The sequence below is a fragment of the Muntiacus reevesi genome, chromosome 12 (genome assembly GCF_963930625.1).
Source record: "Muntiacus reevesi chromosome 12, mMunRee1.1, whole genome shotgun sequence".
Classification (NCBI taxonomy): domain Eukaryota; kingdom Metazoa; phylum Chordata; class Mammalia; order Artiodactyla; family Cervidae; genus Muntiacus; species Muntiacus reevesi.
Genome location: NC_089260.1, coordinates 67,888,242 through 67,914,262, shown reverse-complemented (window position 1 = coordinate 67,914,262; position 26,021 = coordinate 67,888,242). Strand labels below are relative to the sequence as shown.

At 43.5% G+C, this 26,021-nt stretch overlaps 1 long non-coding RNA gene across 3 annotated transcripts; it reads right to left on the bottom strand.

The window, feature by feature from the left end:
* Nucleotides 1–1,277: 1,277 nt before the first annotated feature.
* LOC136145173 (uncharacterized) lies at nucleotides 1,278–24,076 on the bottom strand. 3 transcript variants are annotated; one of them, XR_010658713.1, is made up of 4 exons: nucleotides 23,998–24,076; nucleotides 20,469–20,635; nucleotides 3,220–3,338; nucleotides 1,278–1,401 (listed from the first exon to the last, which is right to left on the bottom strand). It is a non-coding gene; the product is annotated as an uncharacterized lncRNA (long non-coding RNA). The 3 variants fall into 3 exon arrangements; XR_010658711.1 differs by lacking the exons at nucleotides 1,278–1,401; nucleotides 3,220–3,338 and adding an exon at nucleotides 17,861–18,878; XR_010658712.1 differs by lacking the exons at nucleotides 1,278–1,401; nucleotides 3,220–3,338; nucleotides 23,998–24,076 and adding exons at nucleotides 17,861–18,878; nucleotides 22,708–22,820.
* Nucleotides 24,077–26,021: the final 1,945 nt, after the last annotated feature.

The following is a 26,021-nucleotide window of genomic DNA, read 5'->3' as shown; positions in this document are numbered from 1 at the left end:
TCAACATTCTTCTCGGGATACAAATGTAAAAGAGCAATAATATGTTATAAAAATTTCTTAAGTATTTAAAAAAAAACAAATTTAGGGGGGCCATGCCACACAGCATGTGGGGTCTTAGCTTCCCAACCAGGGACCAATCCCACGCCCCCTGCATTGGAAGCGTGGAGTCCTAACCACTGCTGACTGCCAGGGAAGTCCTGTAATGTTTAATATTAGTAAATAACATTGTAACATTGTCACCGGGATCTCCCTGTAAAGTCGGGTCGTAAGGAGGACCAACCACAGTGAAGAAATTCTATCTTCTAGTAATACGGATATCCAAGTCAAGTTATGTCATCTGCAGTCATTATGATACTGTGTTGGACACAGCTTTCATTTTACACTCCTGTATTAAACAAGCATCTATTGTCTCAGGTATTAGTAACTAGCACAGTGAGTAAAACAAGTTCCACACCCTCGCAATCTAGTGGCAGAAACAAATAAAGGGATAATGACTTAAGAGCAGAGGATGATACTTAATGAGATAAAGAATGTATACACCTGAGACAGCCCTGGAGGGTGTGGGAGAGAGGACTTCCTAGAATGAGCAATGCCTTGGTCAAGACCTAAGATTTGCTGAAAAGCCTGACAAACGTCAAGAAGAACATTCTCAGCAAAGAGGAAAGCACATGGGCCGGCCAAGCAGCAAGAGAGAAGGCTTTGAGAAACAGAAAGGACTTTGTAGAGCACAGGGTCTGGTGGGCAGAGCAGTAAGAGATGCGTGGGAACAGGGGCCAGCGTGTGCAGGGCTTTGTTAAGGATTTTGGCCTCCATCCTGTGAACAGTGGGGAGCCATCAAAGGCATTTGGTGTGACTTTTCAACTCTGCCCCTTACCAGCTCTGTGGCTGTGGTCATGCCAGGGGTCACAGGGGGGCTAGGTCTTTTCATGGGCAGAGCCAAGATGGAGATGTATCACCTTTGTCAGGACGTCTGGCTCCAGGATGTGGGGAGCAAGGCGAGGTTGCCCAGGAGCTGGTAGATGGCAGCAAGAACAAAATAAAGGGCAGACCCAGACGGCAGATCTGGAGCACGTTGGCCAGCCCTGCAAGTCTGGGCAAAGGAGACTGTTAGCACAGGAGTCTGAGAGCCCCAGGGGCACAGAAAGGCAAAGATAAGAGGCTCGACACAAGAAAGTGAAAGTGTTTGGTCGTTCAGTCATGTCCGATTCTCTGTGACCTCATGAACTGTATGTAGCCCACCAGGCTCCTCTGTCCATGGGATTTCTCGGGCAAGAACACTGGAGCAGGTTGTCAGTTCATCCTCCAGGGGATCTTCCCAGCCCAGGGGTCGAACCCAGGTCTCCTGCATTGCTGGCAGATTCTTTACCATCTGAGCCACCAGGAAACCCAGAGCTAAGGAGCCTGTGAAAACAGGAAGGGAGGTAGAACAGCGTTAGAGGACGACGGGCTACAAGGTTTGAGGAACTGAACATGGGCAGCATAGAGAAAGGTGGTTAATCCAAAAACGGCTCAAAGTCACAGGAACGTTCTGCGGTCAAGCCACCAGCACCTTTCTCTTGCGTTCTGTGTTTTTATAACACCTGTATTGAGACCCGATTCACATGCCATACAGTTCACCCACTTAAGAGTATACAACTCAGTGATGGTTAGTATACTCACAGAGCCGCACAACAACCTCTACAGTAAACTGAGGAATATTTTTTCAACTCCCCAGAAGAAAAGCCATACCTCAAGCCCCCATCTCACCCAGTGCCAGGCAACTACTAATCTACCCTCTGTGTCCGTGGGTGACATCTCATATAAACGGAACCACACTGTGCGGTCCTGTGTGACTGGCTTCTTTCACTCAGCATGTTGTCTAGGTTCACCCATGTTGTAGCATGGTCCAGTAAGCCATTCCTTTTTACTGATGAATAATATTCCCTTCCCTGATGGCTCAGTAGTAAAGAATCCACCTGCCAATGCAGGAGATGAAGGAGACATGGGTTCTCTCCCTGGATGGGGAAGATCCCCTGGAGAAGGAAATGGCAACCCACTCCAGTATTCTTGCCTAGAAAATCCCACGGGCATAGAAGCCTGGCAGGCTACAGTCCATGGAGTCGCAAAGAATCGGACACGCGGAGCAACTGAGCACACACGTACACACGGATGTACACACTCATGGATACACCACATTTTGTCAGGCAGCCTAAGCTTTCCAAGAAAACAAAAGCAACTGAAGAGCAACCGAATATTCCAAATATCTCTGAGGACGTCTCTGGGGCTTTCAGACACAGCCGGGGATAATCACGACATGGACCCCGGGTGGTGGCACTGGTGGTGGGCACCGAGCTCCTCAAGACTGAGATGAGCCAGCCCCAAACATGCCTGGTCACCACTCACCCAGGGAAGCTGCCGCCCACGCATCCTTTGTCCCCTTCCGTCCTCAGCTTGGGCCCTCACAGGTGACCGCATTCACTCTCCAGTTTGAGGGGCCGGCACGGAACCCAAAAGGGATGGCAGGAAGGCCATCCTCTGAGCTGCTCCCCAGAACCCAGAAGAACCAAATTCCCTCCTCCCGACCTCAGGTCTGTTCCGTGTTCCTTCTGGTAGCACAAGGGCAAAGCAGGGGCCTGGGTGTGTAAGACAGATACAGGCAGACAAAGGTTAATAATGGTGAAGAGGGGAGGCTTATAGCAGAGGTGGGGCGGGCAGGCGGGCAGGCAGCATGCAGTGGAAGGAACCAGAAGGCTTTTCTCCTGACCGAACCTGGATTTCTGGAAGTAGATTTTAATATCTCATTGGATTCAAATCCGGACTGCATGACTTCACCTGATTGAATCTGGGTTTCCTTACGCATAACGTGAGGACAAGGGCTCCTCCCTCACTGGGTTGCTGGGAGGACTAAATTAGATATTGTAGATAGGGGGCTTGACACAGCAGCAGACGCATAGTGACCTACAAAAGCACAGTAGCTATTATTGATTATTGTTGCCTGTTCTTTGCGAGCATGTGCCAGCAGAGATAATTACAATGATCTTCCATATTGGAGCAGTATTTTATAATTTCCAACCCAGGTCATACACATTTTCTCCCTAAGTTCTGAGCCCTCTGAGGGAGATTTTATTGCTATTACTGTTTCCACTTTATTAAAGAAAAAACTGAGAGGAGAGAGAGAAGTAGAGACAGGCAGGGGTGGGTGAGAAAAGGGATGGGACGAAATGGCTAACTGGTTGTTACCTCCTCAGGGGTGGGCCAGGGAAAGTGAACCACACCCTCAAAGAATTCAGGCTGTGTGTGCCAACGTCTGTCCGATCCCAGGAAAAACAAGCCAGAAAAACATACCCAGGGAGGGTAGGCTATGAAAAAGGAATAACAGACACTGGAATCAGAAGCTCTAGACTCACATACCAGTTTTGCTTCTTTTTCTTCAGACCTCAGTTTTCTCATCTGCAAAATGGGAGGAACATTCATACCTAACAGATGGTAGTTTTCTGAATATCAAATGGAACACTAGAGGTGAAAGGACCTTCTAACCACAGAACAATATCTATTTTTATTATTACTGAAAGCTTCTCTCCAGCTTCTATTCCCATCTTGCAAACACCCAGATCACGGATTTCTCTGTTCTTATGATTTCCACAGTATTCCATACTTCTACCAAACAGCTGAACACATTGCACTGTTATTATCTATTTACATAACAGCTTCAATCCCCAGGTCGGGAAGATCTCCTAGAGAAGGAAATGGCAACCCACTCCAGTATTCTTGCCTGGAGAATTCCACGGACAGAGGAGACTGGTGGGTTACAGTCCTCGGGGTCGCAAAGAGTAGGACCTGACTGAGCACTAACACTTTCACTTTGGGGGTCCTTAATTTCTTAATGCAAACTCTGAATCGCTGGCAGGATAATACTCCACAGTTTCCAAAATTATTTGACCACGAAAGCCTTTCCATGGGGCATGACACAGGACTAGAGTTCATCCAAGAGTTTTGAAGATGCACAGAAATGAGCTGGAGGCCCCACCCCATCCTAGCTAGTAGACTTGGGCAAGCTCCTTTCATCTGCAAGAAATGGGGGAAACAAGAAGAATTCTCAGCGGCATGGAGCAGGTTACATGAGACCACACCAGGTGCCTTCTTCGTTTTTCCCTTTCTCCTCTCTCTGATCACCTTCTTTTTCCCCTCTCTCCTTTCCTCCAACACTCCCATCTTCTTCCCTGCTGCAGCCAGCTTCCAAAATGAGCCCCAGTTAGGACTCTGTGAAGAGAACAAATGAGCAGGCCAGCCCGCCTGAAAGCAATTAGCTTTGTGGAACTCTATGGCCTTTTCTTTCCTCCTGAAGCTGGTTCTGTCTGGACCCAGCACCTGGGTGACAAGTTGGGTTTGATTTTAAGCAGCCAAAAGAAAAGGGAAAGAAAAATAAAGAAGTGGAAAGCAACGAGCTTGAAGAAAATGATAAGCTCCTATTCTGATCTTAAGAAGGTAGGCGATGGGCCAGGGAGAGGTCAGGAGCACCTGCCCCTGATGCTGTTCTCACTCTGGGGCAAAGAGCTGCTCTCTCTTGGTTTAGCTTAGACTCAGCCGGAGGGATCTGGGTCAGACTGAGCAGGCAGCTCGGATTAGGTGGGAAACCCCCAACCAATTTGAAATGAAATTAAAGTGAGTCAGACCCAGAGGAGCCCGTGCATTCTGAGAGGTGGTAGCATAGTTGGAGAAGGGAGGGTGGACATGAGTCCACTGTGATTTCTGATCATTTTATGGCCCCACCTGCAGGCTCAGGCTCCAAGGTCAGGGAATTCCCACGTGGGGATGAGAAATCACTAGTCGGTCCCTTGGCAGTAGGACAAATGGAAAAGGAACAGATTCATCCGAGGGGCCAGGCAGAGCAGTTTTTGTGACAAAGGACGAGTCCATCAGGCCTCCCATAAGCTATCCCTCACAATGGTAATTATAATAATGGACAATAATGCTAATAACAAGTAATAATGGTAATAATAAATAATAATGGTAAAAACAAGGCCAAGCATCTGTTGGTGCCTTCTGTATGTCTGACACTGCTCGGAGAACTACTGTATATTGATATATATTTATTATATTGTCCCATTTTAATCCACATAACAACCCTGCAAAAAAAACCATTCATTTACTTGACCAGTATTTAACCTATCAAATGCACTCTATGTACCACAAATTGTGCTATAAGTGCTGGCAATATAATAATGAATTTATAACTGTGGAGGAGTTTCTGCCCCATTCTATGGATAAGGAAACTGAGGCTTAGAGAGGTAAAGTAAGGATGCTCCCATAAACAGCAGCAGTTACTGAGGACAGCACAGACCCCCACCCCACACCTTAAGACCGCACACTGAAAAGTGGAAACGTTCAACAGCAAACAGACAGCACTGCAAATATGAGCCTTTACAGGAAGTTCTCTTCTTTCGGCAAGAAATTAAATGTCTTTTTAATCTTCAGGACATATTCTCTTGTTAAACAAACAACCATGTGTCTTGTTACACAACGATGTGTCTTGTTACTTCATTAGTAAAGCTGGTCTGCAAGTTTTCTGAGCAAGAGTTTTATAGAGCAAATGCAAGCAGTCCACCTCAGCATCTAGGGGAAGCCCAGCGGATGTGGGAAGAAAAGACAAACGGAGGTACAAATGCATTAAGTAATTATCCTCATTTGATCAGAATCACGTCTAGGATTTCATCCATCCAGAATCACAAAGTATTAGAACCAGAAAGGGAACCACCCAGTGGGTGTCTCGCCTGCATTCACCGCTTTGGTAAGAAACCTCTTGAGACTTTCCTGGGGGTCCAGTGGCTAAGACTCTGTGCTCCTGATGCAGGGGCATGGGTTCAATCCCTGGTCAGAGAACTAGATCCCACATGCTGCAACTAAAGATCTCATATGCCACAACTAAGACCTGGCACAGCCAAAAAAATAAATAATTTTTTTTTTAATTTTATAGAGATCTCTGCTTTCAAATGGATGGCCACACCTCCCTCTCACAGCCCCTTTACTACAGAAAAGCTGCTGCTGCTCCAGCTCCAATCAGGCATTCCATTCCCTGATCCCAGGTACCAGTGCAGAGGTGGGATGTTGTCAATGGACCAGTGCCGTTCAATGAGGGGCAGGCAGAGATTCCTTGAGCTTCTGGGAAAAAAGCATCTTCACTCTTCAGTGACAGCGTCTGCCCTCTGCTTTGACACTGAAGCTCTGCAGGAGGTAAAGCAGACAGCCTGGAAGAAACTGAGTCTCAGGCCCATCTCTGAAGCACTGAATCATACCAACCTGGAAGTATACACTGACTTTGGGTTTTCCAATAAATCTGCCCACTCTGTTATGAGTTAATTCTAGGTGAGTGGGGTTAATGCCACAGAGGAACAGTGGCCAACAGGAAGCCAAACTTGTCCTCTCACAGGCAGAGAAACTGAGGCCCAGAAAGGTCCAATGATATGTTCAAGGTCACACTTCCAGGGGAAAGAAGGGGTCAAACTCTTTCTGGAAGCCTCCAGAAGAAAGACTAAGAAGATTCCAGTTTGGAATTCCTAGTTTAAAAATGGACTGCTATCCCTGATTTTCTACTAGATAGAAGCTACTAAAGTTGCTAAAGTGTTAGTTGCTCAGTTGTGTCCGACTCTTTGTGACCCCATGGACTATAGCCTGCCAAGCTCCTCTGTCCATGGGATTCCTCTGGCAAGAACACTGGAGTGGGTTGCCATTTCCTTCTCCAGGGGATCTTCCAACTGAAGCTAGTCAGTAACAAAATTGAGTGCCAGTGAGGAAGCTGGGCTCCCTACCAGGAAGCATTCAAGCAGAAAGACACAGGCTCGACGGCAGATTGCAGAGGGAGATTGGGTCTCCTGGATGGTGGACCTAAACATCCCCAACCGCACAGCTGGAAGGGACCCAAGAAGCCACCGTGTTAGTGCCTAAGAGTCTTTTCAACCTGGAGACTGTTTTCAGAACGAGGATCAGAGCTCTCCAACATGCCTACCATGTCACCTTCATTCCCCTAAGGAAGCCTGGTGTAGGGGTGTCAAGGTAATGGGAGGCAGCCTGGCGTCATGGCTAAGAGAACTGGCATAGGAAAAGGGATTGAACCTTAAACATATGAAAAGATGCCCAATCTCATGTATAAGAAAAAAATACATATTGAAACTGCAGTTAGATACCATTAAAAAAAAATCTATCAGATAAGGAAAACCCTCAAGTTGACAAGCTCTTCAGCTGATGAGGCTGAGTAGAAAGAGACACTCTGAACCTTGCTGGTGGAGTGTCTTATTGGTATAAGCCCCATGGAAGATGGTTCAACACCATCTGTCAAAATTATAAATGCATATAGCCTGTAACTTAGCAATCCCATTTTATCCTACAGATGTACTTGCATGTGTATAAAATTAGGTATATACAAATATAATCAATGTATTGGAGTAACAAAAGATACAACAATTCTAAATATCCACAATAGAGGACTGGGAAAATGCCATGAATCATCAATATGAAGGAATACTATACAAACATGAGGGGAAAAAATGAGGACACTCTATGAATCACTCTGGAAAGAATTTATGTTGTTAAGGCGAGAAATTCCTGGAAAAAGGAAAAATGCATAGGATGTAACATATATTAGGATATTACACAGGATGTTACATGTAACATATAATAGGATGTAACATATATTAGCTTTCGATCTTAAAAAACAAGGGTACAAAAGAACTTACCCACAAAACAAAAATAGGGTTTCTACAGATTTAGAAAATGAACTCATGGTTACCAAGGTTAAGGGCAAGGGGAGGGATACACTGGGAGACTGGGACTGATACCTACACACTACTACATAAAATGGGCTTCCCAGGTGGCTCAGCGGTAAAGAATCCACTGCCAATGCAGGAGCCACGGGTGCGATCCCTGGGGCAGGAAGACCCCCTGGACAAGGAAATGGCAACCCACCCCAGTATTCTGGCCTGGGAGATCCCATGGACAGAGGAGCCTGGCGGGGCTACAGTGCATAGGGGGGCAAAAGAGTCAGACGTGACCGAGAGACTAAACAACAACAATATACAAAGTACATAAATACTAAGGACCTACGGTATAGCACAGGGAACTCTAAGCGGTACTCTGTAATGGCCTGTATGGGCAAAGAATCTAAAAGAGAGTGGACATACGGATAAGTATAATTGAGTCACACTGCTTTACAGAAGAAATTAACGCAACATTATAAATCAACTATACCTCAATAAAAATTTTAATAAATATATTAATTAAACATATTAGCTTTTAGTAAAAGGGAAGAAAATATTATATATTCACATTTCTTATATTTGCATAAACCCTAAAAGGAAACCAATAAAAGTGATGATGGCTGTTTGGAGATGGGTGTGCTGGGTGGCTGGGGGATGGGGTGGGTGGGTATTAAACTTTACACTATTTACTCTTTCATATTGTTTGAAAATATATTCAAAAAGGAAAATCTGTAGTGCTTGAAGTCTGAAGGACCTGGATTTAAATTCTAACTACACAGACTGTTACATGTAAGCTAAGTAATGCTTATTTCATATATTTTCCCTAAATTATGAATAAAAGTTTTCATTTTAAAAGCTCACAGATAAACCATATGGGGGGTCACCCAGATTTTTTTTTTTAATGTGGTGGCAAAAACACAGGTGAATCTTGGCTCGACTTATTCCTCTAAATGCCAGTTTTCTCAAAGGAACATAATGAGACCATTTGGAAGATGTTGTGAAAGTTAAGTGAAGTAATACTTAGCACAGGACCTGGTGCATATAAATGGTTAATAAATGCAGATTTTAATACTCCTAAAATAGACAACTTTTAAACAAAACCATAGAGGAAAGTGTTTTGAGATTAAGTAATAATGGCATTGGAGCTACCGCCCTCTGTCAGCTAAACCCTATAGCACAAACAAACAGCACAGGAAGAAGGAACAGCTTACTAAGCTAAGAAATACCAAAACATTGATGAGGTTCTCCTCCTTGCATGAGTAGATCAGGAGGGATGGACTAACAAAGACCCAGCACAACCAAAAATAAAAAATAAATAAATAAAATTATATATATGTGTGTGTGTGTGTGTGTATGTGTGCATGTGTGTGTGTATACATATATATATATATACATATATATATACATAAAAGAAAAGACATGGGTTTTGCCTGCTTATCACCTCCTTGGGAAATTACTTGCCCTAGCCTTCAGTCCTTGGATCCAGGGAGACATGTGATCTACACCTGTCTAATCAGACAATTTTAATTCCCTGGCCAAAGGAATTATTCAGGGTGGGCATACCCAAACATGGGCAAGGAGAGGCAGTTCTGGGAGTCAGGGCCAAATTACCAGAAAGTCAACAATCTATTCCCAATGAGTTTATCTCTCTGAAAACTGTAAGTTTGGAATGGCTAGTAGCCATCGCCACCACTTCGTGGGGGAGGCTGTGCTGGATGGTTCCGTGAGGGCTCTGCTGCAGCCCATAGCATTGGTCCCCAGAGCTTCTCTGATGCCAATAAACACCAACAGGAACCTTCTCATCAAACTCGCACGACAGCTCAGAAATGCCAAGGAGGTAACAGTCCCAGGTGCAGCCTCAACCACTGGGGGCTGAACCCAGGGACAAACGTCAATACTTCTGGGGTAAATTCTCAGCAGACAAATGTGAGAGGCTTTCTGATGATGAGCCAGAGTTGCCTATAGCAGTGACTTCAACAGCCTGCCTGTATTAGTCAGGGTTCCCTAGAGAAACAGAACCAACAGAATAGATACAAAGGGAGGTTTCATTTTAGGAATTGGCTCCTGCAGTTGTAGGGGCTGGCAAGTCCAAAATCTGTAGAGCAAGCCAGCAGGCTAGAGATTGTGATAAGAGCTGATGTTGCAGTCTTGAGTCTGAAATTCACAGACTGAAACCCAGCCAGGGGTTCTGTGTTGCATTCTGGAGGCAGAGTTGCTCCTGCTTTGGAAAACTTCAGTCTTTATTCTTAAGGTCTTCAACCGATTGCATGAGGCCCACCCACAGGATGGAGGGTAATCTGCTTTACTGATTTAAATGTTAATCACATCTAAAGAATACTTTTACAGCAACATCTAGACTGGTGTTTGAACTAGCGATTGGGCACAATAGCCTAGCCAAGATGATTAATAAAATTGGTCATCACAATGCTCTTAAATCAGCTTTTCCTCCTTCATTCTCCTCACTCCCTCACTCCTACTCTGTGAAATCACTTCCCAAATAAACAGGCTGCATTCAAGTCCTTCAGGCAGGCTCTGCTTTCAGGGGAACCCAGCACTCACCCTGTAGAACATAAGCAGTCATTCCCCCCATCTCCAACTCCTCATAGATCTCACACTATTTTAATCATTTCATACCTCTTTCCAATGGCTTTCAAAAGCACTTTGGTTATATACATGTAGCATAGCTATCTGTAATATACAATACAAATTAGTACTAAATGAGTGCTACAGTCAAATGCTATGACTGTTTCGAGAAGAGGATGGCCAGAAAAGGTTTTAATGAGAAGAGAAATTTCCATCTGGGACTTATAAGATGTGGGCAATTCAGACAGGTGGAGAAGAGAAGGCAGGTGCTTCCAGGAGTAGAGGGGCCACATAGCTGACATTTAGTGAACATCAACTACATACCAACCATTCTTCTTAAACCCTGTATGTGGATATGTGGATTAACTCATTTAATACAACAACTTTGTAAAATATGTATATTATATATATATATATACTTTACAGACAAGGAAACAGACATAGAGAAGTTTAAGGAACTTGGTCAAGCTTCCATGGAGCTGGGATTAAAACTCAGCAGTGCAACACCAGGTCCCAGGTAAGCACTCCACCCCACCCCTCTCCCTAAGCTAGGGTGTGTCTCTTTTGAGCTGCTGAGATCAGAAGCCAGGGTTCTGATCGGCTGGTTGGGTTTTAGTTTGGGTTTGTTTTTTTTGGGGGGTGGGTGGGTGGTGGCAAGGCAGTGCCACACATGTAACATGTGGGATCTTAGCTCCCCAACCAGGGAGTGAGACCTCACCCCCTGCAGTGGAGCAGAGTCTTAACCACTGGACTGCCAGGGAAGTCCCTTCTTTCCTTCATAACGCTGAATGATATTCTGTTGTGTGCATACACCACAATTTATTTATCCTTCATCAGCCAATGGACAATTGGGTTGCTTCCACCTTTTGACTATTGTGAATAACCCTGCAATGAATATGGTTGTGCAAATATTTCTTCAAGACCCTCTTTCAGCTATTGTGGAAGTATGCCCAGATGTGGAATTGCTGGATCATATGGTAACTCTATTTTTAATTCTTTGAGGAACTGTCACACTCTGCCATAGTAGCTGCAATATTCTACATTCCCATCAAAAACACACCAGTGTTTCCATTCCTCTACATCCTCAAAGGAGCTTACCTTTCTGAATTTGATGTGAAGTTGGGACATTGAGTGGAACTCTCCAGGAAACAAAGATACTGACCAGGACTCAGGTGACAGGATAGTATTACAGACCAATTTGGAATTTATCCAACAAGAAATGGGAGAAGCCGTGAAAGATAAATGCATTTGCTGACAACAGAGCAGGCGGAGAACAGGAGGTAAGGACTAAACCTGGGGGAATAGCCCAGTTGGGTGGCACATTAATTCACAAATGGCAGCTGCTAATTGTTTTTCAAAGGTTCATTCTCTGAGTTAAACATTCCCCTGCAGTCCCTACATTTGCTTAGCAAACCTTTTGCATATTAAAATAAATACTAACTTCTCTCTGATGGAGTTACCCCAAATCAAAATTAGAGACGGCAGTGATGGTTAACATCTGGAGAGGTTTTCAGTTCTCACATATGTAATCCTTAACACAACCCTGCAGGGTCAACATTGTCAGTCTACTATAGTCTTATAATGAGCAGGCAAAGCAATGACTGGCCCTGAGACAAGAACAAACTCTCCTGACCTTACTGTGCAATCTTACCCAGGGTGGGAGGTTTAAAAGCAAAAAGTCAGATTTCCAGCATCCAAAACAATGCATTTGCTAGTTGGCAGGGACATTGTACACTTAAAAGTGTATGCATGGGACTTTGCTGGTGGTCCAGTGGTTAAGAATCTGCCTGCCAATGCAGAGGACATGGGTTTGATCCCTGATTCAGGAAGATCCCACATGCCTTGGAGCACCTAAGCCCCTGCTCCACAACCAGTGAGCCCTCGCTCCAGAGCCCGTGCTCGGCAATAGGAGAAGCCATCACAATGAGACGCGCTTGCACCTCAGCTGAAAGTAGCCCCCATTTGCTGTAAACAGAAAAAGCCCTCACACGGCAATGAAGACCCAGTACAGCCAAAAATAAATAAATTTTTTTTTTTAAGTATATGCACAAAGATCAGAGATTGTCAGGGGTTTGCAGGAGAGATGGGGATGAACAGGTGGAGAATCAGGGCAGAGAAATTATTCTGTATGATACTGTGTTGGTCAACACAAGTCATTACACATTTGTCTAAACCCACAGAACACACAACACGAAAAGTGGACACTCATGTAAACAATTCATTTTAGCTAGTAAGTAATAACTAACTTATACTTCTAAGTAGTGGAGCCTGGACCCAAACTCAGATTTTCTGCTGCTAGAGTCTATATTCCTTCTATTACTCTACCCCACTTCTCTAGAAGAATAAGGTTTTCTTTTATATTTAAATGTTTTTCTACCTTCTATGGGCTTCCCAGGTGTTGTTAGTGGTAAAGAACTCACCTGCCAATGCAGGACACATAAGAGACAAGGGTTCAATCCCTGGGTTGGGAAGATCCCCTGAAGAAGGAAATGGCAACCCACTCCAGTATTCTTGCCTGAAGAACTCCATGGACAGAGGAGCCTGGTGGGATATACAGTCCATGGGGTTGCAAAGAGTCAGACATAACTAAGCATCTAACACTTTCACACTTTCACTAGCTTCTAAAGATTCTAGATCTCTCACCGCTACACAGAAGTTGATTACAATGCACACAGCACAGGCACCTGCGTGATAACATCTGAGTTTCCTTCATCCAGATTCTGTGACTTTTCAGCTCCTCAGGTCATTTTTTCAAGGTGGGGAAGGACCCTCTGCTCAGGGCAAGCCCTACCCAGAATCATCCCAAGAAACACACCCAGATAATCAAGGCAAGGATGAGGACAGGGATATTAAATCACAAACGGATACCCAGGGCTTTATATCCTTCAAAGAATGATCTTTTTGTTTGTGGAGGAAAAATAAGATGGATTCAGTCATTCAATAAACATTTACTGGGGCCTTGGGAAACACAGATGAGTAAGACACAGCCCTTGCTCTCAAAGAGATCACTGTCATGGAGGTGGGGTGAGTAAGGGGAGTTAGCCTATAATTACATGCAGGGATAATACTCAAAATATTTTATACCTGGAAGAGCATGGAAGCCAAACAATCAGAATTGATGCTCAACTATTAGGAATACACCCCAAGCTGTAAATAAGCCCCCTGGACATACCCATGTGTATTAGTCAGCTCTGGCTGCTGTAACAAAATACCATAGCTTGAGTGGCTTAAACAACAGCAGTTCAGAGAGAGAACCAGGTAGGAGATACAGACTTTGCGAAAATGGAGAACTTAATCACAAGAACAGGAGCTCTGTAGACAGACTCCCTGACTTTAAATCCCAGCTCCCACCTGCTTTTTATAAAGAGATTTTTAAGAGGTTTTTTCAGAAAAATTGAAGTATATGTGATATACGATTTTATGTAACTTACAGGTGTACAATATAGTAATTAACAATATTTAAAGATTATGCTCATTTACAGTTGTAAAATATTGGCTAGATTCCTTCTGTTGTACAATATATCCTTGTAGCTTATTTTATTTTTTTCTCTTTCTTTTTTTTATTTTTTTTAAATTATGAAAGTATGATAACACATGTACAGACTTGGAAAATACAAAACAAAGTTACATATAGTTCCACTATATATTACAATTATTTTTTAAGTAGATAAATTAATATTTTTAGTTGGAGTTTCAATATCAAACTCTCAAAAATATTAATAGAATGAATATACAGAAAAGTGAAGGATATAGTACACCTGAAAAGCACCATGAACCAACTCAACATAATTAATATTTACACAATTTTCACACAACTCTGTAGCTTATTTGATACCTCATAGTTTGTACCTCTTACTCTCCTACCTCTATATTGCCCCCTCACTCCTTCCCTTTCCCCACTGGCAATGACCAATTTGTCCTCTGTATCTGTGAATCTTCTTCTTTTTTGTTATGTTTACTTCAATGATTGTATTGTTCATCTCTCTATGTTCATTAAGTCTTCCAGTTCTTTGTTAAATATTCCTTGTATCTTCTCCATCATCTTTACCATTATTCCTCTGAAGTCTTTTTCAGGCAGATTGCCTATCTCCACTTCACTTAGTTGTTGGGAGTTTATCTTGTTCCTTCATCTGGAACATATTTCTCTGCTGTCCCATCTTGTCTAACTTTCCATGTTTGTGGTCTCTGTCTGTCAGGCTGCAGATGTGTGGTCCTTCTTGCTTCTAGGGTCTGTCCCCTGGTGGGTGAGGTTGGTCCAGGGTTTGTGCAGACTTCCTGCTGGGAGAGACTGGTGCCTGCTCACTGGTGGGTGGAGCTGGCTCTCACCCCAGTGGTGGGCAGAGCTGTGTCATGGGGTATGTTTAGAGGCGGCTGTGCACTCAGGACAACTTTAGGCAGCTGTTCTGCTGATGGGTGGGGCTGTGTTCCCACCTGTTGGCTGTCTGGTCTGAGGAATTCCAGTGCTGGAGGCTGCAGACTGTTGGGTGAGACCAGGTCTGAATGTTCACCAAGATGGCGACCTCTGAAAGAGCTCACACCAATGAATATTCTCTGGGGCCTCCACTAGCAATGTCCTTGCCCCCAGAGTGAGCCACAACTGACCCCCACCTCCCCAGAAGATCCTCCAAGGCCTGCAGGTATGTCTGGCCCAGGGTCCTATGGAGTCTCTAGGTCCCAGTGCACACAAAACCTTGTGTGTGCCCTCCAAGCGTGGAGTCTCTGTTTTCCCCAGTCCTTTGCAGCCCCTGCACTCAGGCCCTGCAGGCCTTCAAAGTTAAATGCTCTGGGGCTCCTCCTCCCAATGCCAGACCCTCAGGCTGAAGAGCCTGATGTGGGGCTCAGAACTCTCATCCTGTGGGAGCACTTGTGCAATAAAATTATTTTCTAGTTTGTGGGTCACCTACCTGGTGGGTATGGGGTTTGGTTATATCACAAAAGCACCCCCCCTACTGTTTCACTGTGGCTTCTTCTATGTTTTTGGACGTAGACTATCAGCAGCTTCCATTCTATTTAGTCGATGGTTGCTCAGAAGTTAGTTGTGACTTTTGGTATATTCGTGAGAGGGGGTGAGCTCAAGTCCTTCTGCTCCACCACCTTGTCTCGAAGGGCAAGAAACCACATTTCAAAAGAAGGCAGTGCTCAGAGATACTTGGGCACCCACGTCCATAGCAGCGGCATTCACAATAGCCAAAAGGAGGAAGCAACCCAAGCATCATCCATCAATGGACAGAGGGATAAACAAAATGCAATGTATACACACATAGAAATAATATTCAGTGTTACAAAGGAAGAAAATTCTGACACAGGCTGCTACATAGATGATCCTTGAGGACATTATGCTAAGTGAAATAAGCCAGTCACAAAAAGATGACCATTACATGATTCCACCTAAATGAGGTCACTAGAGTAGTAGTCAAATTCTAGAGAGAGCAAAAGCAGAATGATGGCTGCCTGGGGTGGTGGAGGAGGAGAATGAGGAATTGTTGTTTCAGAGGTATAGAGTTTCAGTTTTGCAAGATGAAGAAAGCTCTGGAGACTCGTTATCTAACAGTGAAAATATATGTGACACTACTGAATTATACACTTGTAAATGGTTAATATGGTATATTTTGTTATGTGTATTTTGCCACAATTAATTTTGCTTTGATTTTAATAAGGGAGTAGTCAACAGTAGTGAATTCTGCTAAGTTGAGAAACCAGGACCAGAAAAGGGGCCCTGGGTCTAATCAAAAGGAAGTCACTGGTAAGGCTTCAAGAGCAGCAATGGGACCGAGAAACACAATGGTGGTGGGTTTTGGAGGAAGTGGGGGATGAGGAAGAGAAAGACTGCCAAGAAGCTTGCCTGTAAAGGGACCCAAGACATGTGTCCACATCCACATTTAAATTCAAATTCCTCTTTAAAAACTGCAACTTTAAGGCACGCTCATCAAAACCACTCACACAGCACGTCGACCCACAGAGAGTCTGCACTAACTCTGGTTAACTGCCCGGAACTAGGGGACACTCAGCTGGTGTCAGAGAACTGCTGGGAGTGGAAAACCCACACATCTGGTGTCAGAAGTGTTGTGAGTGTGACAGTAATGGAGAAACGCAGAGGTGGTTTTTCCTCTTCATCATCCTTCCTGCCTCATTGTGAGTAGATGACTTAGTATTTTTAAAAGTGCTTAAAATAGTACCCAGCACAGAGGAAACACTTCATAAATGCTAGCCATGGTTACTGCAGAGGTCAGGCTCTTAGCCATCAGCTGCTGGGCCTCAGTTTTCACTTCCCATCTTGATGATGCACGTTAGCAGCGCCCTTTCTTCCTCTGTTCAGCCCAACTGAGAAAGCAATGGGGTCCGATGGCAACTGACTCTGTAGACAGCAGAGATTATCAATAATAGCAATAATAATAATAAACATTGATATCCATAAACTAGAAAAACTACCATATGGCAATTAATTAGAAAAAAGGTCATTTGTTATATATGCCTCAGCATACATGTGCATTGAAACAGAATGATAAAAGATAAGCCCCAAAATGATGACACTTCTTGGTAGGGCTGTGATGGGACAAAGGGTAATACTTGATTTTTCTTCTTTGGGTTGTTTTTTTTTTTTAAGTTCTCCATAATGAGACTGAATTCATTTCCTAACCATAAAAGTTACATTTTAAAGTGATAATCTGGGCAAAGGATCTGTAAAGCCCAAAGGAAACGGGAATGCACCGACATCCCTTCCCTTCGCTTTCATCTCAGGATGTGCCCCAAAACAAGAAAAGACACCAACTATTCGCTATTGTCCCAAGGTGAGATCACAGACGATGACTCAGAACCGGCTTCTGACACTGGGCCGCTCCGCTCCTGAGCCGGGAAAGAACAAGAGAGCTGGCAGCAGCCAGCCAGCTCCACAGAGAGTCCTCACTCTCTGAAGGAACTGGGTATGCAGGGCAGCAGGGTCACTGACAGCTTGTTCTCACCCTAAACCATACAAGGCCAGACTCACTTAATTAATTGTGTGAATTGCAGAGGGAGCTTTAAGTAAACAGGCAGACCCCAAACGCTGTAGAATTAAAGAATATCCAAGTCTAGAAACCCCCAGGCTGACTCCCTCCACCTGCAATAAAAATCAAAAACTCTCAGCATCAAGGCTTGTTTTGGTTCGGCTCCCCATGTAGCCTTGCACTAGACCAAGTACACAGGAAATGCTCTGGTTATTTTAATCAGTGTCTTTTGTTTTCCCTACCCAGCACCTAATGGCTCCTTTTCCTGGTAAAATGTTTCCATTGGAGGAAATGTCCATGCCTCTCCCCACCTTGGTGGACCTGTCAATCAAGGAGATCTTCCTCACCCAGCCCAGGAGGTGGGCACTGAGCCCAAGCCAAGCCAGTCAGAAGCTCTCTTCCTTGAATAGAGGCGGAGTGGATTCCTGCAACAAGCCTATTGCGGTTTGCCATTCCCTTCTCCAGGGGTTCTTCCCAACCCAGGGATCGAACCCCTGTCTCCTGCATTGCAGGCAGATTCTTTACAGTCTGAGCCACCAGGGAAGCCCCGTTTCATGGTCTCAACTGTTACCCAAGTCCCTGGAGCTAAGATAGTCTGTATCCTTTAAGAGACTGGTTCTGCAGCTTTTCGCCACTTCTGAGAACTCCTCAGTATCCTTGCCATAAAACGCTTTTTAAACTAAGGAAGCCAGAGTTCTGTTTCTGTTCCTTGCACCCAAAGAACCCAAACTCTGCCATTCAGCATCAAGAAGAAACTAAGATAAAAAACAATGAAAATCATTAGCATTGATCTGCTTATTATGAACAAATTATTTGCACACCCATTGTCTCTTTGGGACTTACAGCAACAGGCAGCTCAGAGAAAGTTAATGTCTTCTTCTAGGCCACACAGCTAGCAAGTGACTGAAATATAGCCTCAGTCCAGCTCGTTAGCTCCCTGGACCAGGAGCGATGCGGCCTGGATGGGAACCTCTGTTGCATCACCCCTCCCCACCTGAGTCAGTCCTTTTCCAGCTTTGAATTTTTCTCTACTTGCAAGTTGCTTGTGTGTAGCTAGTTTACAAATTCCTTCCATGGGATGGGAAGAAGCTCTTTCTCCTGTTCCTCCTTTTCAGGGCCAGGCCTCCACAAGGAATCGAAATGTCCAGGTCCCAGGCACGTTTTCCATCCCAGGACCTCTCATGAAAAATGGGGTCAGCAAATGAGCAAACCTCAGACCTTGGCAGTGTTCATGCCAGAAATATCTATTCTTAGTCCTCAGGGCACAGTGGTGCAGAACGCGGAACAAAAGCTTCCATTCTAATGAAAAAGATATTCGACGGAGGAAGAAACAATATAATAATTACCATATCTACAATATACAGTCATTTGTATTTATATATCCAGTTAACCCTCAAACAACATGACTTTGAACTGCACAGGGTCACTTATACACAGATTTTTTTTCAATAAATAAAGTTGGCCTTCTGTATCTGCTGATGCCAAATCTACCGATTTGGAGGGCCAACGATGGGACTTCAGAATCTTGTGGATTTCAGTGTCTGCAACTTGTCCTGGAACCAATCCCCAATGATACCTAAAACTGATAATAACATAATACCACATTGTGATAGATCCTCTGAAGAGATAAAGCAAGATAAAGAACCGGAGGTAGAGTTTTCTAATACATGGTAGGTGGAGGCATACATTTTAGTAGAAATTGGAGCAGGGGAATGTCTGGGGAAGAGTGTAAACCAAGCAAGCACAAAGGGGCAGAAGGGGCTTCTGGTGTGCACAAGCAGCTTCCCAGAGGCTGGTGCTGCCCTCATGGGGGCAGCAGGGATCGGGGGGGGCCGGGGGGCAGGGAGGCAAGCCGAGGCCAAACTTGTATTTGGTCGCAAGTATGATCAGGAGCTGTGCGGAGCTGAGAAGACAACAACACATCCTCTGATAAGTCATTCTGGCTGTGGCAACCACCCAAATGTCCACCACGACGTGATGGAGAAGTAAAATGGCATATCCATGGAATGGAACACTGTTCGGCCGTCAACAGGAAAGAAGTACTGATACACACGTGGCACACACCAAAAAGCACACAGCGGGTGACTTCATTCCTAGGAAAGACCTTGAACAGGCAAGTCCATAGAGATGGGGAGCCGGTTAGTGGTTGCCAGGGTCTGAGGGCAGGGGAGAGCGGGAGTGACTGGGGATTCAGGGCTTCCTTTTAGGGTGATGGAAATGTTCTGGGGCTATAGAGTGAACATGGTTGCACAACACTGTGAATGGACTAAATGTCCCTAAATTAGAAACTTTCAAATTAGTATGGGGGGGAGGATGGGGGGAGGGAGGCTCAAGAGGGAGCCTTGGGGCTGATTTGTACAGTTGTTCAGCAGAAACCAACATAATACTGTAAAGCAATTATTCTCCAATTAAAATTTTTTTAAAATAAAATTATTAAAATGAAGTCTTTCACATTCTATCCATTTAAATAATTTAAACAATCTAAAAATAATTTAAAGGGATTCTCTGGTGGTCCAGTGGTGAAGATTTCGTGCTCCCAATGCAGGGGGCCTGGGTTCAATCCCTAGTCAGGGAATGAGATCCCACATGCCACAACTATGAGTTCACATGCCGCAACAAAGACCCAGTGAAGCCAAAGAAATGAATGTTGTTTAAAAATAAAACTCTCATTCTCTCTCACGTATGCAGAGAAGGGATGGTGAAAGAAGGAAACAGAGACCAACAGGAAAGTTCATCCAGCTCGGCCCCAGGCTTCGTCACGTTTCTTCCCTTCTCCAAGCCTCAAATCCTCCATCCATGAAAGTGGAAATGCTCACAGGCCCCAACTCTTGGGTCTACTGAGAAGACTAGAATACTTTTGAAGGGACCCAGGGTGCAGCCCATGGATCTTTCCTCTTTCTGACTCAGACTCACTCCCTGGAAAACTCACCGAGGTTCATGGCTTTGAATTCTGTCTCCCAACCTAACTCTAGCCAGACATCTCGTGTATACTCCCGCTGGCCAACTCAGTATCTCTACTTGAGTTTCTAACAGGCATCTCCAAACTTACTGCGTCCAAAACAGACTGTCGAGCTCTGCCCCGCCCCTAATGTTCAACCATGCTCCGTATCTCTGTGAATAAAAACTCTATCCTTCCAGGCAGAGGGTAAATATCTAGAAGTTCTGGACTTACCTCTCTCACTCCTATCCAATCAGTAAATGCAGCCGACTCTGTCTTCAGAATACATCTAGAATTCAGCCCCTTCTGGTCTAAGCCACCATCACTTCTAGCCTGGATTACTGCAACAGCTTCTGCTGTTGGCCCCTTCAATCCATCCTCACTGTGGCAGCTCCGAGATCCTATTCAAATACAAGTGACATCAAGTCAGTCCTCTGCTCAACCAAAAATGTTCTCACTGAAGACCCTTGCATTTGTCCCTTCCACCTACTCTCCCAGATAACCATGTGACTCACACCCTCACCTCCCCCATGTCTACATTCAGAGAGACCTTCTCAGTGAAGTCTCTGCTGGCCACCTATTTAGACACACCCAGTTAAATGTGCATCTCAGATAAACAAGGAATAACTTCTTAGTAAAAGAATACCCCCGCAACATTTGGGACATTTTTGCCTAGGGCAGACTTACACTTTAAAATGTTCTGTTGCTAGATGAACAGATAAAGAAGATGTGGTAGGGACTTCCCTGGTGGTCCAGCAGTTAAGATTCTGCCTTCCAAGGCAGAGGTCATGGGTTCGATCCCTGGTGGGAGAGCTAAGATCCCACCTACTGCAGAGTATGGCCAAAAAATTAAGTAAAATTTGTTTGGAAAAAAAAAAAAGATGGGTGTATATAAATATATATATATGTGTGTGTGTATAAATATAAATAATATATATAATGGAATATTACTCAGCCATAAAAAAGAATGCTACTTTGCCATTTATAACAACATGGATGAGTCTGGAGGGTATTTACACTTAGCGAAGTAAGTCAGATAGAGAAATAGAGAAGAACAAATACTATATGTTATCACTTACATGTGGAATCTAAAGAAATAAAACTAGTGAGTATAACAAAACAGAAACAGACTCAGATACAGAGAACAAACTAGTGGCTACCAGTGAGGACAAGAGGGGGAGAAGCAATATAGGAGTAGGGAATTAAAAAGGCATGAACTACCAGGTATAAAATAAATAAGCTACAAGGACATATTGTAAAGCATGGGGAATACAGCCATTACTTTATAATACTTAACTTTATATGAAAATCCATGGCTGATTCATGTCAATGTATGGCAAAAACCACTACAATATTGTGAAGTAATTAGCCTCCAACTAATAAAAATAAATGAAAAGATAAATAAATGGATTATAATTTATAAAAATACTGAATCAATGTTGTCCACCTGAAAACAATAGCTTAAATCAACTATACTTCAATTAAAAATAATAATAAAATAAAATTATGTTATCTGAAATGCTAATCTAATCAGATGTCCTGTATTTTTATTTGCTAAGTCTGACAACCCTGACTAAAACTGGTAACCATCACTCCAATACTAGTAAGCCCCCTTTCCAGAATTTATTTTTCTCCCTAGCACTTATCACTATATCATGTGTTACTCATTTATTTTGTTTATTGCCTGTCTATATAGTAGCCACATGTGGCCACTTAGCGTTTAAAATGAGGTTAGTATTACTGAGGATCTGAATATTTTATTTCAATTAATTCAATTTAGAAATGGAAACTTGATTTAGTTATTGGAAAACTTTGTGTATTTAGAAAAACTTGCATAAGGGAATATGCTTTTCAACTATAAATTTTATGAAACCAAAATACAGATCATGTATTTCCAATGAAACTTTAGCATTCAAATTGAGATGCACCATAAGTGTAAATTACACATGGAATTTTAAAGATTTACTACAGAAAAAAAATATAATTAATAAATATAATTAATAAATATAATTTAATAAATCAATAAATATAATTTTATATTGTTACATATTGAAATTTATTGCTAGTATATCAGATTAAATATAATAGACTATTAGAATCAACTTCACCTGGTTCTCTTTACCTTTATTAATGTGGCCACTAGAAGGGTTTTGATTGTGCATGTGGTTCACATTGTATTTCTTTTCAGCACTGCCCTAGAATGTAGGCTAAGGCAGGGCTTGGTTCCCCTGAAAGCAGAGCTGAGACCAGGGTGGCAACCCTATTGTTTATTCTAAAACGTGATACCAGGAAGCAAAAGCAAGGGGCTGAGGATACTGATAAAGAAAAAAAAGTCAATATAAGCATGCATTATCGAGGTGGCTTGGTAGCCAAGACTCTACTTCACAGGGACTTCCAGAAAAATTACAAGAAGGCCTCCCAGAACCACGTCCTGAGAGACAGGAAGCTACAGACTTTATCCACCAGCTCTCACCTCACTGTTGAGGGCTGCTCCCAGGGGTGTTAACACTTCTGGCTGCTTTTGTTCGTGGGGACAAAGAAGCTCCCACAGCATCGGGGAAAAAACAAAACAGAAAACCCCACGGTTGGAGTCATAGGAAAGACTGGCAGTCTGAGGCAAGCCTAGACTTGTGAGAGACTGTCCACCACACATACAGCTGAAATCAGAGGAGGACCACGGGAATGTGATGGTGCAATTCTTCATCCCATTCAGCTTTCCATCCCCAAAACCTAGACCAGTGCCTGGAACATAGCAGATGTTCAATAAGTAATTCTGAAGAAGAAAAAAAGAAAATACCTGCACTCGAAAAACACACTCAATAGCTACTATGGGCTCAGTTTACAAATGTTCAATTCAATAACAGAATTCCTGCCCTCAGATTTCACTGGTTTTCCTGATAGAAATTGTTCTTCTTCTTTTTAATAATTTTTTTTTTTTTTTTTAGAAATTGTTCTTCTTAATAAACAATAGTATCAAGCACCTTTTCTTGCATGTCATGGAGACAAGTCTTTTCCAAATCTCCCGTCACAAGACCTAGGATGGCTGTCAGGGTTGAGAATGTGGAATGTGGGTCTGGCAAGCAAGAAACCTGGTCTTCTCCTTCAGTCTATGGTCCTCAATGGGAATAAGACTGCTTGGGGTGTTTATTCACAACCCGTAAAACGTGTTCCGGTAAATGTAGTTTTCTCTTTCAACCTATTTCATTGTGCACACAGCAAGGGCTAATAAATGCTTGACCAACACGTTCCAAGCTCCATGGAAAGGATCCAGGGCTGTCCACCGCCACCGCAGCACCCATGAAGGACCAGCCCCTGGGAAAATGCTTCCACTGCCACATTCCCTGAAACACCGATGTGACTGCACTTGCTTAGAGGCATAAAAAGGGTAATCTGCTACTTGTATCCACAAGGTTTCCTTAATTTTTCTCTCTGAGGCAATAGGTGTCCACCCATAATCAAGACCCTTAATTATCCACACCTTACCACAGTTCACAGCATTCATCTCTGCAAGGCTGTGGTCTAGCTGTAATTACAAAAAAGCAATTCCTTTGACTGCATCGGGAGGCAGAACCTTTCGTCCCTTGGACTTCTCAGCCCTCCTGTCTCACATCCCGGGAAACCCAAGAGAAAAGAGTGATTCTGACTTTCCAAACCAGAAGCACGGTTGTAGGCAGAAAAGAGGAGGGAACACGATTAAAGAAGAAAAACAAAAGCCAAGTGTGAAAAGCAAGTTCACAATGGTGACTTATAAAAGCAAAATTACCTCAGAAAATAAGGCGTGAACACCTGGAGGCTGTGGCCGAGACAAAGCCAAACATCCTCCGAATCTTAGCTCCTTTTCCACTTCCTAGAAACGGAACTGTGGAAAGACTACAGTTCCCAGCAGCCTTTGCAGTTTAAGCGGCTGCCCATGTGACCAGCTCAGGCCTATGGGCTGTGAGTAGAAATTATAGCTGCATCTTGCTCTCCTCCGACCCTATCCTGCACCCCTACCCACCCCCACCTCCCCCCGCCCCGCATTGGAAAGCGTGGGTTGAGATGGTGGCACGGCTAGTTGGGGCAGCCTGGATCAGAGCATCACTGCAGCATAGCTGCTCTGGAGAGTGGCCAGACATGGCATGAGACCCAGACTGAGATACTGGGTCAGTGGCATAAGCCTGACCCATTCTGAACAAAACACAGACTTTCTGTCACTTCCCCACCCATATATAAAGGGTGTCAGAAAATGTTTAAGGAGACTTACTTGAATGAGACATTTTAAAATTATATATAGCCCAGGACGTTCCTGGTGCCACAGTGGATAAGAATCCGTCTGCCAATGCAGGCGACACAGGTGCAATCGCTGGTGTCCCTGAGCAACAAATCCTGTGGGCCACAGCTACTGAGTCCCTGTGCTGCAGCTACTGAAGCCTGGGGACCCTCGACCCTGTGCACAGCAACTGGAGAGTAGACCCCCCCCACCACAGCCCCCCACAACTGGAGAAAGCCAGGTGTGCATCAAGAAGACCCAGCGCAGCCAAAAACAAATGCAGCAGTGTGTACATGTCAAAAAAATCTATTAAAAAATTATATAGCCCAAGTAAATGGGGAAAAGGAGAATCTGAACTGGGAGTTGACTTTATTCATTTACATGCTTGAGCTAAAACTTCAGCTTCCTCCTGTTAGATGGGAATAAAAATAACACCTGCTTTAGGTAATTGCCATGAGGTTTTTAAACAATAACTCATTTATACAACATTGTAAATCAACTATACATCAATTTAAAATGATAATAATAGGACTTCCCTTGGCAGGCCAGTGATTAAGACTCCACCCTTTCTATACAGGGCATACAGGTTTGATCCTGAGTTCCTTGGTTGAGGAACTCAAATCCCACCTGCCGTGTAGTTTGGTCAGGAAAAAAAGAAAAATTTTTAATGATAATAAATTTTTTAAAATAAAATTTAAAATAGCTTAGCAAACACAGGTAATACTTGTTACGGCCATGCACTGTGCTAAGTCCTTTATCAATGTTAATATATTCAATTCTTGAACTGGTTTCTGAGGGTTCTATAACAAATTACCACAACTCAGGTTCTTAGGACCTGAGTCTTAAGACAACTTTCTATTCTTAAGCCCATAGAAATTTATTCTTTTGCAGTTCTAGAGGCTAAAAGTCTGAAATCCACGTGTCTCCAGGGCCAGACTCCCTCCAAAGACTCTTTAAGGAAGAATGTCGGGATTAATAAATAGGAAGGAGACTTATTTTTCCTTGAATCCCTCCGTGCTATTTGATTTTTTTTTTTACAAGTAACACGTATTACTTTTTTTTTTTTTTAAGCAACACTAGTTTAAAAAATAAACTAACAGTAAAAAGATAGACTATGTTTCAGGGAAAAGGAAGTTCAGGAATTAGTGAGTACTTGGGTGGGTGTATTTATTTACCTAAAAAGAAAGAGAGGAAGTGACCCAGGATTCCTTGCCGCTGAGTTATTACCACCTACCCAGAAGGTCATCCCAGCAAAGTCTGTCTAACTGGATGGACATCAATGGCCATTTTCTTTCTCTTCTTTTCTCTGTTTCTTTATTGTTATTGTATTTTTACAGATTTTAGAAATGATACATAATTAGAGATTGCTAGTTATTTGTCTCCGAATCGTCCCCTCTCCTTACTGTCCAAGTAGCTCCCTGGCCACAAAAGACCCATGTACTGTCACTCCTTACCCACCGATGTCAAGTTTTGTCTCCATAAAGTGCTTTTGATGGATTCAAAGCAATGGCAGTGTCCCCTTGAATTGTCACTCTCCA